The sequence below is a fragment of the Tachyglossus aculeatus genome, chromosome X1 (genome assembly GCF_015852505.1).
Source record: "Tachyglossus aculeatus isolate mTacAcu1 chromosome X1, mTacAcu1.pri, whole genome shotgun sequence".
Lineage (NCBI taxonomy): Eukaryota > Metazoa > Chordata > Mammalia > Monotremata > Tachyglossidae > Tachyglossus > Tachyglossus aculeatus.
The window spans coordinates 106,064,197-106,077,104 of NC_052101.1; the positions used below are offsets into that span (position 1 = coordinate 106,064,197).

Genomic DNA, 12,908 nt, shown 5'->3' on the forward strand with positions numbered 1-12,908 from the left:
GTGTGTTTTGCTGAGACCTAACTGTTAGCATTGCACTGCATTCTCAGCCAACAGTACAGCTGCTAGGGACAACAAGCTGGGCATCTAATAGCATTTCTGTCTCTTGATCTATGGAGTCAACTATCACTGATCATTCATCTTAATCCGAGGTTTGTTACTTTTTGGAAGAAAAACAAAATGGGGGTATTTTGTCCAAAACTTTCATATTTTGGCAAAAACCTCCTGAGCAGTCTTCATTATGGAAGCATATTTAACTAAGGTAGAGATGAGCCGAGGAAGACGGGTATTCTAATTATTATCCCAGTGGGAGTCAGGGTTTGATGAATAATGGCAGATGGGACATAAATGATAAACAAGTTCATCACTTCACATCCTTTGAGGAAAATTCCATTGTTTTAGAAAACCATTGCTTGCATGGGCTTGAAAAGAAGAATTAAAGCTTCATAAAAAAATTTGAGGAGGGAAGAAAAATTTCTACAAAGCTTAGAATAAGTTGCATATTTTTCTCAGGCACACTAACCCAAAAGTCAGATGATATAGTTTGCTACGTATATATAACGTCACTTTGTTGACCCTAAAATACTATCAACTCTGGAATTGGGGACAGTCTCTGTATGTTGCCAACTTGTACTTCCCAAGTGCTTAGTACAGTGCTCTGCACACAGTAAGTGCTCAATAAATATGACTGAATGAATGAATGGGCCTGTTATTCACTGGGAAATTTAGTCATAAGGATACTGCTCAAGCAAATCTAACAAGGGGAATATCAAAAATGCAATGTGTTGTACATAAAGAACAGCCTGAGAAGTAGTGAGGACTTGGGAAGATATATTAATTATTTTAGGCCATTAGGCTTTTAATACCCCAAAGAACTAATTTATTAAATTACCCTATTGACCAGAAATAGCTAATGTAGCTTCCTAACTTACCATGGAGTAATTTATGCCCTGGGAGAATGAAGTGCAATATACTTCCAACTTGTTTTTTATCTTGAAGAATGAACATAATTATATCGGCTTTTTGTGAGCCTTCCTGTGATGGATTATTAGGGAAACCTCAAGATGATTTCAAATATTACAATATATCTCATTCTACACTGATTTCTCAAGTTTGCACACATCTACCTATAGCTTTTCATTAGAATAGTACATTTGTGCAATTTGTAATTTCAAGCTGACTTTTCTTCCCTTATTAATAACAATCATTTGTATATGTGATCTGAATAAGGCTCCCACCTGAACTCAAAAATACCACTTGAAGGTTTTTAGTACCTCAATACTATAATTACGTATTGAAAGTCGGGTAGTCAAAATAACAGCAAAACAAATGATAAAGGGAATAGGGTGATGGGAAATGGGGTGTGTGTTTCTGTGTGTGTGTGTGTGTATGTGTGTATATGAATTGCAAGACTAGTTAAATATGCCTAGCTTGGATAAACAACAAAAAAGCACAATAGCCCATAAATATTTAAAAGGTATAAACATCAAATACAGAAAAGAATTATTCATTTGAAACAAGGGCAAAGAGCTAGAAATAATGGATTGAAAGGGAAAGAATTCAAATTATTGTTTACATTAGTGTGAAATATTATTATGAATTATTGATGCCCAATATTCTACACTATGATGGCAGTTTTCTCAGTACTGAAAGCCCAATCACTTGGGATATTGAAACTCGATCTAATGAAATAATAGAACAACCTCTTCTTAGATTGTTTTATATCTGTAAATCACTTATGTGAGATGTCACCTTCTATAATCCAGTGGAGAGATCATTATGTCGCAGCTGTTAGTTGTTTCATTTTTGACCCCTAAAAGTTTTATTTCACTGGTTGGAGACTAGGACCTGTTGCTCTGTTTAGGTAAAGAAATAACTTGATGTTTGTGAGACCCATCTTATTTGAGAAGTACCATGGGCTAGTGGTAAAGCCCTACTAAAAATCACATCCCTCTAAGAGGACTTTACCTGACTAAACTCTCATTTCCCCAATTCGTCTTCTCCTCTGCATCATCTATGCACTTGGGTCCATACTCCCTTAAGCACCTGTTAGTCCCCCAGCCTCACAGCACTTAGATATATATCTGTATGCTCTGCCATCCCCTTAACTGTAATTTATTTCATTGTCTGTCTCCCCCTCTACACTGTAAGCTCTTTGTGGCCAGGGACATATCTATCAACTCCATTGTTTTGTACTTTCTCAAGCACTTAGTACAGTGCTCGGCATATGGCAAAGCACTCAATAAATGTCATTGATTAATTAATTGACTGAGAGCCAGGACACCTGGGTTCTAACTCCAGGTCTACCACTTGCCTGTTGGCTGACCTTGGACAAGTCACTACGTATCTCTGTACCAGTTTCATCACCTGTAAAATGGGGTTTAAACAGCTGTTCTCCCTCCCTCCTGGATTGCGTGCCCCATGTGAGATAGGGATTGTGTTTATCTATCCCAGCACTTAGCACACAGTGTTTGGTATATAATTAACACTTGATAAATACCACAATAATAGTAATAATAATTAAGAATGTTTCCATGGATCATCCTGATGTGAATTACATAGCATCGCTTTTTGAATAAACCTGGACAAAGAAAAAGAAATACTAACTATTGATTCCAACACATGGAATGATAGACTGTCCAGTACCAGATTGAAAGATGCCCATTTACAGAAAGGGAGTAAATTTAGTCTTCAGAAAAATTGAGCTCAATGTGGATAAAGTTCTCTACTCCTTTCTCTCAATGTACTGCACTCTTTATTACATCATCAACAGAAACTGGATTGTTTTAACAAGATTGATTTTTCACTAATTTTAATTACCATTTTGATTATTAACAGGTGGCCTATTTTATAAGTATTTGTCAATTTATTTTTTTATGATTTGCTCCATTATTTTCACACTATTTCACAGAGATGCTATAGTTTCCAAATTAGGTATGCCGCCACCGCTACCACAACTTGACAACAAAGCAATGTCATCTTTGAACTTTAAAATACAATACACTAAATATAAATACAGCAGTTTAACAAGAGTTCAATTATATGCAGGACCTTATTTCATTCTTAATTTTCATGTTAAATTAGAATCAGTGCATGGAGCAGCCTCTTAGGACACAACCCACCAATTAATACTAATTGTGGTATTTGTTAAGTGCTTACTGTGTGCCAAGCACCGTGCTAAGTACAAGGTAAATATAAATATCAATCAAATATAACACAGTCCCTATCCCATATGGGGCTCGTGGTTTAAAGGGCAAGAAGCAAAGGTATTTAATTCCCATGTTACAATCGAAGAAACAAGGTACAAACAAGTGAAGTGACTTGCCTAAGAATGCACAGCAGTCAAGTGCTGGAGCCAGGATTAGAACCCAGGACTCCTAACTTCCAGTCCTGCTATATAAAAGTTACATTCTTAGCAGTCGTGTGGTTGTTGTCTTACAAGAATTTCCATCTCCACAAAAGACATAAAATCCACTACCTACAAATGTAAATGCCTGTATTCATAATGTCTGGAGGGGATGATGGCAAGAAAGGCCATATTCATCTAACTACCTATCACATATGTTCACCTGTATTCCAAAATAAAAACTAAACTATAATTTTTAGTTATCAATTAAAATGCTGACTGTGCTCTGAAAATATTAAAAGGAAATTATGTTTTGAAAAATGCTACAGTAACCTTAAGGAATCAAATTAATACAACCAGAATGTGGAGTATTCATCATCATTCTTCAGAGATTCAAAAAAAAAATTGTCATGTGAAACGTATATTTTTTCAGTTTCATTATTTATTTTCACTGGAGACTTCAGATCAGAAAAATGAAGCTTGAAATGCTGGCATCTCAGAAGAAAGGACAACATTCTGTGCAATTTGTTGATATTACCCAAAGAGAGTCCATTTACGTTTAATAGAAATTTCAAAATTCAATTCCCATATGCCACACTGGATAGCTAGCCCTCAGCAAAGGATAGTGGGATAAATGGGTCTTTGGAAAGATCCAGTGTGCCTTTTTTACATTAATATGATTATTCACAATGTAAATCTGAGTTTGAGAGTTTCAAATATAAGATTAAGAAAATTAAGGAAGAAAGATTTTAAATGTAGAACAGTTTCTCTCAGGGGAGGATTCAACCAGCTATTGTAAGACGGACAGTCACCATTCCGTAGTTATGCCATTTCTAAAATCAAGGCCTTTTGCTGTAGGCAAAGGCTTCTTTAAAAATACTAGATTTGAACAAATAAGAATCAGTGCCCTCATTTCTCAGAAAATCTGAAAGCTACTTAGATTTCTTAGGGGCACATGCTATCAAAAATACAGTAAAGGTAGAAAATCAGCGTGGCTTAGTGGAAAGCGCCCAGGCTTGGGAGTCAGAGGTCATGGGTTTGAATCCTGCCTCCCCCCCGCTTGTCAGCTGTGTGACTTTGGGCAAGTCACTTAACTTCTCTGTGCCTCAGTTGCCTCATCTGTAAAATGGGGATTGAAACTGTGAACCCCATGTGGGACAGCCTGATGACCTTGTATTTCCCCCAGCGCTTAGAACAGTGCTCGGCACATAGTAAGCGCTTAACAAATATTATTATTATTAAAATAATCCCAGTCAGTGAAATAACAAAGATTTAATTAATCAGATTTTAGATGTTTTACCTAAGGGCATTATGGCACTTGATAATTAAAAAAAAAAAACAGTTTTTAACATCGCTTTAGGACACATATTAACTGAAGTGGGGCCAGCAACTTTTACCAAAAAGAAAATAAGAGCAAGAGGTCCTGAAGCCATAAGCATCGCCGGTCATATTTAGTGGAAGACTACGGCCCTGGGAGGCAGAGGACCTAGGTTCTAACCCCACCTCTGCCATTTACCTACTGTGAAACCTTCAGCAGGTCACTTCACTTCTGAACGCTTCAGGTTCCTCATTTGCAAAATGTGGATAAAATACCTATTCTCCCTCCCATTTAGAATGTAAGCCCCATGGCGGGAAGTAACTGTATCCAACCTGATTATTTTGCATCTATCCCAGTACTCAGTATGGTGCTTGGCACATAGTAAGTGCTTAACAGATACTATCATCATCAATAGTCCTCAAGGAGCTTCATTCTATCTTTCTAAAGTTCCTTGTTTCATCTCCTATCAATCAATGAATGGTATTTACTGAGTGCTTGCTGTGTGTACTAAGCACTTGGGAGAGTACAACATAACAATATAAAAGAGACGTTCCTTACCCACGAGTTTACAGTCTTGAGGGGGAGACAGACATTAATATAAATAAATTATGGATATTTACGTAAGTGCCGTATGTGTACGAAAGTATGTAAACCCTTCAAATATCACTTTATAAAGTTGCTCAGATGTCATAATAGTGTCAAATATTTAAATTTTGTCTAAGATGACCTACTTTCAGAAGCATTCAATTATCTAATAGCTAAAACCTGAAATGACCTCTCAATCAGTGGAAACTGAAACATGGGCATGTTATTCTTTTACCCTCCCAGAGATCTAGTCTTCATCCTTAAATGGCTTCAGAACCAGGTTTCCAGGTGCCCTGGAAAATCAGATAAATTCTCAGCTCTAAATGAGATTGGGAAGCTCAGGCCCAGGGACATCATGACATCATTGCACCATCAGGGCGAAATGAATCGACCTGGAAGGAACCCTCTCCCAAATGAACCAGAATAACAGCTTGCTTTGAAAAAAATCACTTTTGGTTCAATGCTTTCCACCACTGTAAATCTGAATCTTGTTTGTTGTACAGCATTCCTATGTAAGCAATGACCATACATGATATCTTGGGTCAAATTTGCCCTTCAGCTTGAGGTACACATTTACCAGGGCATTTGCTTAATTCTGCATCATTACCACGACAGCTTCCCACAGAGTAACCAGGCTGTGGGCTCATCTTTCCACATGAGCAGAGACTTCAAAAAGGTTGTGACACTGAGCTAGAAATGAAAAGGGTGCCCGGCACTGAGGATACCTTCAGCAACAGAAGGGACAATATATACCAAAACACAATGTGAAAGGAATTTAAAGTTACACATGGTCTTATTAGCTACACTTGCACCCATTAAAAAAAATCTCACCATTAGTAGGATTATCTTTGAGTCACAAGGACAACCGTATACATACTACAACAAAGTAAATATGTTCAAAAACACATATTCTAAAGAAAATATTCTTACCAGTAATTAAAGTCCTTTTCACTCCACTATGAAATCCCTCTGCAATACTAAGCTTGGGTCATCGTTCGCAGTTTACAGCATCTAGAAAGAGACCAGGAGGTTGTAAATTTAGAAATGAATGGAATTTTAAGACCAGCCTCTCCTATATTATGAGCCTTTTTCTATGCACTATGTGCAATTTCTTCTCTTATTGTCTCTCACTACTTCCCTTGTTTCCAACTTGTCTCTCTTTTTCATTTACCAGTTTTCCAGTCAGAGCAGAAACAGGAATAATGCTAATAGCATGATCAAAATTCTGCTTGCTAAAAGGGTGTATGGCAGTAATAGTCCTCTTGCACACTTCCATCACTTCAAAAGGAGCTGAGTTTCCTGCTATAGCCTTCCACCTTCAAAATACTGATTGTGTCAGCTGTTTGGTGTTCACGGAGTTGGGTTTCTCAAACCAATTTTCATTGATCACCCAATACTCTAATGTCCTTTAAAAAATAATTATTAATTCTTTGTAAGAAAAATATCTGCATTGGGCAGCATTTCTTATATTTTAGCTCCTGTTACTGTTCCTTTGTTTGAATGAAAATTGTGATTCTTTACCTTAATACAATAAGAAACTACCCCAAGCGGGACTAAAATATATATCTTAGTCTCCATGGCAATATTCCATAAAATACTTGCTTCAGAACACTTCATTGTGCTACCTGGAAACAAAACGTGCACCTGACAATTTAATTAATTCAATTAATCTCCTTCCTTTGATTTTAAACAAACCAATAAGTGAAAAGCAGAAAGTACGTAATGTGACCTGTATCCATGGTCCTTTTTTGTACATCCCCTGGGATTCTCGAATTGGCTTATGAGATATGAAAATCCGCTCCTCCTGAAGGTCTTTAACACCGCCAGATGTGTCCATAAAAGAATATAAATGCCCTGTGCTAGATGCAAGGGACCTCAAAATAGCACACAATCCAAGCTTTTGATATGTGGTGTCTTCATTTGGTCAATTGAATCCCTAAAAGCTGACATGGCTCACGTCCCTGGGATTCAATGTTTTGAGATTGATTTTCAATTGCAGATTTGTGGAGAAGACATACCATATTCTAGCTTCCAAAAAAGAAATCAGAATGATTAAAATATTCAGAAAGCACTGACCTCCCTTTTGTTGCATGCCAATCCCTTTGATTGGCTGTATTCAAAAAGCTACTACATAGAAGATATAAACAAAGATGTATATTTCTCCAAAGATAATGCTACACAAATCAATTGGAAAACTATATTCATTCTGAGATATATGATAAACATGTACAATGTTTCTACTCCTTTGGCCAAGCAACACACAGCACAGAAATTTATTCTGTTCCAATGTTTCGAAGCCTCATTTCTAAACACAGGAATCAGAACTTAGTTGCATTCTATACACATCATTATAATTAGAAAAAAAAACTATTTTCCCACGAGGAAACAGAGTTATTTAGAAGTGCTTTAACCTACACAGGCTGTCCTCCATGGGTTTAATCAAGTAATCAATAAATCAATGGTATTTATTGAGTGCTTAGTGTGTACAGAGCACTGTACTAAGCACTTGGCAGAATACAATTATAGAATTGGTAGACACCATCTCTGCCCACAGGGAGCTTACAATCTTTTGAAGTGAAAGCATTTTATGTTGGGAGGAAAGGGTGGAACTTCCAACTCCCCTCCTCCCAACTGTGTGGAGGGAAAAGCACATTTCTCTTCCTCTGTATGATACACAATCCTGTTTTCCATTTCCTGTGTTATCCCTTTGGGGTGAGGCAGTGGAGTGAGTGGAAGTGAGCTATGGCCCTACCCAGTCTCCTCCTACCTACGCCTTTTAGGGACCCTGGTATATTGCCTCATAGGGAAGCAGTTGGGGTGAACAAGGTACCGAATCCCCCAAATTCTGGCAAACTGTGGTACCTCAGGAATTGTTCCCACCAGAAACATCAGGCTGGATTCCTCTAGGTTCACCTAGTGTATGGAACATTCCTCTCCATCCTAATCCAAATCGCTGACAGCCCCAGGATAACTGAAGTCATGCCAGAGGCTTGGAGAACTCAATCAAAATATAAATTGAACACTTACAAGATGAAAAGCACAGTACAAACACTTGGGAAAGTACAAAAAAGTTATCAAACGTGATTCCTGCCAGCTAAGAATTTACCATCCAGCAGGAGTGATGGGCACTAAAGCAAATTATAGATAGAAAGAAGTAATAGATTATGAACATGTGCACTTTAGTGTTTCAGGAGGAATGAGTACCCAGTTTCTTAGGTGGAGAGGAAGTGCTGAATTGGCAGTAGGGAGGAATACAAAATGAGAGATAATGAATTGATATGGAAAGGGCTGCTGGAGGAGATTTGAGAAGGGCTTTAAAGAGGGGGAGAGCTAAGATCTGTTGGATGTGAAGAAAGAGGGAATTCCAGGCAAAAGGGAGGGTGTGAGCAAAAGGCTGATAAAGGGAGAGATGAGACCAAGGGCACAGGAGCAGGTTACCTTAGAGAAACAAAACATGCGAGCTGGGGTGAAGTGGGAAAAGAGAATGGTTGAATAGGAGAGAGAGAACTGATTGAGTGCCTTAAAGTAAATGGTGAAGATTTCTTGCTTGATATGAAGGGGAATAGACAAACATCGGAGGCTTTTTGGAGTGGGGAGACTCGTACAGAACTGTGCTTTATAAAATGAGTCAGGCAGCAGAGTTCAACATGGACTGGAGGTAGGCGAGACAAGAAACAGGAAGGTCAGCGAAGAGGCTGATATGTAGTCAAGCAGGGATGTGACAAGTACCTGCACCAGCATGGTGGCCATTTGAACGGTAAGGAAGGAGTAAGTTCTGGAAATGTGGAGGAAGAATCGACAGGAGTTGACAACAGACTGTATACAGGAGTTGAAAAAGAAGGATGAGTCAAGAATAATACCAAGGGTACATGAGAAGCAGTGTGGCTTAGTAGAAAGAGTATGGGCTTGGGAGTCAGGGGTCGTAGGTTCTAATTCCACTTCTGCCACTTGTCAGCTGTTTGACTTTTGTCAAGGCATTTAACTTCTCTGTGCCTCAATTACCTCATCTGCAAAATGGGGATTAAGGCTGTGAGCCCCACGTGGGACAACCTGATTACCTTGTATCTACCCCAGCACTTAGAACAGTGCTTGGCACATAGTAAGCATTTAACAAATGCTATTATTATTATTATTATGCTTGAGAGATAGGGAGGATGACGGTATAGCAAATTGTGATGGGACGGTTAGGTGGAAGAGAGAATTTCAGAGGAGATGCGGAGTTCCGTTTTGCTCATATTGAGCTTGATGTGTTGGAGGGAAATTCATGTAGAGACTTTATGTCTCTACATTCATGTAGAGACCTTTTAGACTGTGAGCCCACTGTTGGGTAGGGACTGTCTCTATATGTTGCCAATTTGTACTTCCCAAGCGCTTAGTACAGTGCTCTGCACATAGTAAGCGCTCAATAAATACGATTGATGATGATGATGTAGAGCTATCCTGAAGGCAGGAGGAAATGCCAGATTGCAGAGAAGGAGCAAGGACAAGACTAGTAAGATAGATTTGGGAGTCAGCACAAAGAGGTGGAAGAAGCTGTGGAAGTAGGTGCATTCCTCAAGACGTGAGTGTAGATTGTAAACTCACTATAGGCAGGGAATGTGTCTGCTAATTCTGTTGCTGCTGTGCACATAAGTGATCAATAATACCATTGATTGATTGAAAAGGGAATCCCAAACAAAGCCTTGAGGGATACTCAAAGTCAGAGGAGACAGGAAGAGCCAGTTAAAGAGACTAAGAAGGATCAAACAGAGTTATAAGAGGGGAACCAGGAGAGGACTGTCTGAAACAAACAAAGAAGATTGTGATCGTGAAGGGAGTGATCCAGTGTCAAAGGCAGCTTAGGACAGAGTTAGGTAATAATAATAATTATGATAATTGTGGTATTTGTTAAATGCTTACTATGTGCTAAACACTGTATTAAGCGCTTGGGTAGGTACAAGATAATCAGGTCCCACATGGGACTCACAGTCTTAAGTAAGAGGTAGAACAGGTATTGAATTCCCATTTTGCAGATGAGGGATCTGAGGCACAGAGACATTAAGTGACTTGCTTAAGGTCACACAGCAGATGAGTGGAGCAGTCAAGATTAGAACCCAGGTCCTCTGACGCTCTGTGCCCTTTCCACTAGGTCATGCTGCTTCTCAGGTCCATTGGATTTGTTAAGAAGGAGGTCATTGATGATCTTGAAGAGAGTAGTCTCAGTGGAGTGAAAGTGGTGGAAACACAATTGTAGAGTAGAGAAGGGAGTTGGTGGAAAGGAAGAGGAGGCAATGGGTATATACTACCTGTTCAAGGAGCCTGGAAGGAGATTGGGCAACAGCAGTACAGTACAGTAGGGTCAAGATAACGTTTTATGTGTTTAGGATAGGGGAGATGTGGGCATGTTTGAAGGCAGAAAGGAAGGATCCATCAGAGTGCAGGGTGGATGTGCTTTTTGAAAGCATATCTCTGAGTGTTTTATTGCCTAGCAATCTTGACTCGGAGAACTGATAAAATCAGTCCCTTCTTCAAAGGTAGACTCAGAGACAGGGATATAGCTAAGCTCTGCCTCAAGGCCAGATATAACCATGGCCCTCTTTGCTATAAAATGAAGAATAAAGGTAATGAGATATAATTAGACACAATTATTATCATCATCAAAAATATTTACTGAGCATCCATTATATAGAACCACTTTTTCTGATCCTTGAGGACTCACAACGCACAGTCTGAGTATTTAAATCACATTTGTAATTTCTTCAAGCCAACAGAAGATGTTTATTCGGGCACAGGAATTTGAAATCTGGCCATCCTTCTGTTCTACCAAGAAATATCCATTTGGATTGTAGTTCCTCAATAAATAAAATATTTGTATATTTTGATTCATATTCCAAATGAGGTTTTTTCTTTCTTTTTTACTGGTCATATGAATTAGAACAATGACTTTTGAACACCTCACTGAAATGTAATGCTTTTTCAGCAAACACATACTGCACCACTAAAATGGTCTGAAGTCAGTGATATCTGGGGATATAATATTAAAAAAAATACTTTAGAGAGATAAAACCTCAAAGTCAACTCACTAAGATAATATTGCCAAATTAAAAAAAAAATCACCCAACTTAGATTGGCTTGTGACAAAAAAAAAAAATCAAATACAATCAGGTAAAAATAGTCCAAGTATCAGACTTCTAATCCACTACCCACACAGTCTTCCCAACCAGATAATTACTGCTTGTTGGTTGTTTTTTTAATCAATCATATTTATTGAGCACTGACTGTGTGCTGAGCACTGTACTAAGAACTTGGGAGAGTATGATTTAACACTATAACAGACACATCCCTGCCCACGATGAGGTTACATTAATATAAATAAATAATGGATTTCTTTTTTTGGTGATGGAAAAAATATGTTCTAAAATATCAGTTCAGGCCATTAAAATATGAAATGGCTTCTTTAGTCGATCGTATTTACTGTACTAAACGTTTGGAAGAGCACAATATAAAAGTTAGTAGACATGTTCATTAAGCACAAATTGGTGATTGAACTGTAAACTATATGGACTGTTAAAGCCATGCAAAAATTACTCATTTTGTACATTTTTCCAGTGTTTCAGATGTCATTTTGTCAAGATTCTACCTCAAAAGAGCAGAGGAAATCCCAAACTGAGTCAGATCAATGGCTGATACAGTGCAATGTTTCACTTCTAACAGTGGTAACAAATGATGCTTGGAGGAAGCATGTGATCATTGCCCTTCTCAGATTCACCCTCAGGATATGGATTCACCTTCTAGCATCCTTACTATCCCCCTTTAATAGACCACCCTCTATTTTTAAAATGGCTTAACATGATCACATGCAAGAAAGTGAATGATGAATTTCTCCTTAAAAGCCTCCTGTGATTTCTGGTTTGAAGAAAAATAAACATTTTAGCAGCTTCCTATCTTCAATAATCAATTAGTATAGCTGGGGAATGTGAAGAAAAAAATTTTCTGTTTTGAATCTAGAGAAAGCTCTTTGGTTACTAACTACGTGCCATTTCACTATAGAAAGAACCTTTTCTAAATAGCATTTCCCCTGTCATTTTTACACATCAGTGCTCTATATTAATGAATGTTCTAAGGATATAATGATCAGAATAAGATTATGAAGTCCTTTTAATAAATCACATCAGGCACAGTACATGTTTATTGAAATTATATTTAATGAAAACTGAAATGTAACATTACCTTAAAATAGGAAGCAGAATCCTCCAGAAACACACATGGGGCTAATGCAAAAATCAATGTTCACTGCACTGGTTGCTTTCAAAATTAGACAATTAATCCTGTGCAAACTAACCTATCAGGAAAGCACACTGCAGGGTTGCTGATAACTGATATGCAGTACAGTGTATTAAGAAGAGAACACTTTAATGAGATCCCTCGAGGATCCTCAGATTTGGATAACATTTCTTTGTTTATAAAGAACATTTTTGCTCCCTTTAACTAACAGCTCTGTACATTTCTGATACCTGTGGTCAAGTGCATGATTAAATTGATCATCAGTAGCCATAAACAGCCCTCGTGTCATGATCAGAGAGCTCTTATCATGCTGTTTTTCAGATCTGAAAATCTGTGTATTTGAAATGCCTCCTACTCTTAGACATGATAGTAATCCCAAGCATAACAGGATAACAAGGA

General features: G+C 38.0%; 1 protein-coding gene across 6 annotated transcripts in view; it reads right to left on the reverse strand.

Moving 5' to 3' along the window:
• Window positions 1-12,908, reverse strand: part of CHL1 (cell adhesion molecule L1 like) — a 217,082-nt gene that overhangs the window by 169,449 nt on the left and 34,725 nt on the right. For all 6 annotated transcript variants that reach the window (XM_038771645.1, XM_038771644.1, XM_038771648.1 and 3 more), the window contains exon 2: window positions 6,177-6,257. The gene's annotated coding sequence lies outside the window, so the exon portion shown is untranslated. The remainder of the gene's footprint in view (window positions 1-6,176; window positions 6,258-12,908) is intronic.